The 2,243-nt window shown below is 37.5% G+C and overlaps 1 long non-coding RNA gene across 1 annotated transcript; it reads left to right on the top strand.

Annotated features, from left to right (window-relative positions):
- The first annotated feature begins 1,159 nt into the window (after positions 1–1,159).
- On the top strand, positions 1,160–1,990 carry LOC121404592. Its single transcript, XR_005968092.1, has 3 exons — positions 1,160–1,437; positions 1,586–1,615; positions 1,844–1,990. It is a non-coding gene; the product is annotated as an uncharacterized LOC121404592 (long non-coding RNA).
- Positions 1,991–2,243: the final 253 nt, after the last annotated feature.

The raw sequence follows: 2,243 nt of genomic DNA, 5'->3' as shown, positions 1-2,243 counted from the left end.
TTGTTTCATTTATATTACCCCTTTTTATGTACGTGACATAGAATGTGTTTGCGCGAATTGTATCAGTTATTTTTTTGACCAGTTCAGCACAATTTGCCTGTCGAACATAAATGGGTGGCGGTCTTAATTTTTTGGCCTTGGGTGTTTGGGTGATCTCATCTTCATTTGGGACACTTAGTATCGCAAATCTATTGTTTGCTAGTGCCTTATGTGGCACAGTGTTCTCGGTTATTTTAGTTATTTTAGCTGCATTGTTGTTCTTCACATTTTGTGGGCTCAATTTTCTTTTGATTTGCACATAGCGATCGAGCCCAGTCTGAATTAACGCTCCGTTAGCATTTTTTGAACTTATTGGTTGGGAGAGTTGGGGCTTGTCGCAGTGGGTCGACAGTATCGGGCGCTGAGCAATTGCAGTGGTTGTTGTTGTGGTTGTTGTCGTTGTTGTGGTCGAAGACACAGTTTTGAGCGAGGGCATTGTACTAGTTGTTGTCTATATTAGCAAATCGCTGGTTAGGCAGTACGAGTCGGGGGATGGGCACTGAGCACTCCATGACCCACTTTGCAATGCAGGAGGAGAGAGCGTGCTCTCTCTTCGTTCACTTGCAGTGATGCAGTTTTTGTTGGTACTGCTGCCTTTGGCGAGCGTATAGAGAAGTACGCGTTGTTTTTTGCTTGCGAGAGCCGACGCTCGTCTTGTTGTTGTTGCCGGGCTTGGCTCATTTTGGCTTTGGTTACAGTGCTTGTGCTCTTTACCGAGCTGGTGCTCTTAAACGTTGACATTTGTTCTTTTCTATTATTTCTATTAGTCTTTATTACTCGATTGGATGGTATTCATGGGCAGCACGATCACTAGTACCCATGCCTACCCCGAGCGCTTTTTCGCGAATTTTATTTATGATTAATCGCGATTAATTGATTTAATTGATTTTCACCGCGGAGCGATACAAAAATACGTCTGTAGTCGTTGACGGTTGACGCGCTCTCAAATATGATGACTAAATATGAAGAGCAAAAAGATGTCCGTCAAAGGCAGACGGAATACAAATCAAAAAGGGAAACGAGAGAACGCCGCTTCATTGCGACTCATACATACATGTTTACTTATGCTGGATAATGCATAACAGAAAGAAAAATAGAGAAGACACAGTGCGTTGTTTAAGTTTACATATTCAACATTATGTATGTATGATGCTTTGTTAGTAAATGGTTAGCGCCCAGTCGGACTTTATACCTTCCAAGAAGCACTTCTAGAGCGATTCTTTTTCCTGCAAGCACCAGTGATTTATACATGACGTTTTGGTTTCCTAATTACACAGGGCGAAACACGCCAGCACCGGTACATTTGGAAGTAGGTAGGAACCGTTCCTTTAGAACGCATTAGGAACTGGTGGTTGTTGTAAGTGAAACTTAAGTGCCTAAAACCGTTTATTTTACCACGTAAGTATTGGCAGATTGTTGTGGCAGTTCGGCCTGCACCCTAAGAATATTAAAATAAACAATAAATAATGCATAATATACATATTTCTCTTTGAACATGTACATGCACATGAACATAACCTCAACGATGGAATGCGATATACATAAGTTCTTCAAACTAAGGAGAACTAAACGCACTGTAAGTATTAATAGTGGTGTAAATATATATGTATATGGTATATATATGATACAAGTAGAGAGATGTTTCAGTGTTCACGATGTTCATGCAGTGAAATTTATTTAGGGTGGACCTTGTTCGGATTTTTATTGAACTGTTTAGGGTGGACATAAACATTAAAAATCGTATTTGAAATTAATAAACTTTTGCCAAAATTAATAAAACAATAATAAATTTCTTTTTGATAAGTACGGCATTCTCCAAAGAAAATAATCGCATTTACTCGGTCTCCTGCCTTGCAAGAAAACATGCAGACACCGACAGGAACGACGGCAACAACATCCCCGAGAAAAACAATAGCTACAACCACGACAAGGATTTCATCATAGACGACGACGGCAATTATTTAATTTTTTTATTTTATTATTATTATTATAATTAATTTTCTTTTATTTTTTTCATTTCTTTTTTATCTTTTTTTCAGTTTTATTTTTTTCCAAAATTTTTTTCGTTTTTTTACTTTTTCTTATTTTTTGTATTATATTTTAGTGAAGAAAATATTAAATAAATCAAATTAAAAAAAATGTATAGTTTTTGTATTTATGGGTTAATCTTGCGTTCTTTTAGAACGCTCTTTCATGCATGCTGC

This window comes from Drosophila obscura, unplaced genomic scaffold (genome assembly GCF_018151105.1).
Source record: "Drosophila obscura isolate BZ-5 IFL unplaced genomic scaffold, ASM1815110v1 contig_25, whole genome shotgun sequence".
Lineage (NCBI taxonomy): Eukaryota > Metazoa > Arthropoda > Insecta > Diptera > Drosophilidae > Drosophila > Drosophila obscura.
The sequence above is the reverse complement of the archived record's forward strand: the minus strand, read 5'-3'. Positions and strand labels throughout refer to the sequence as shown.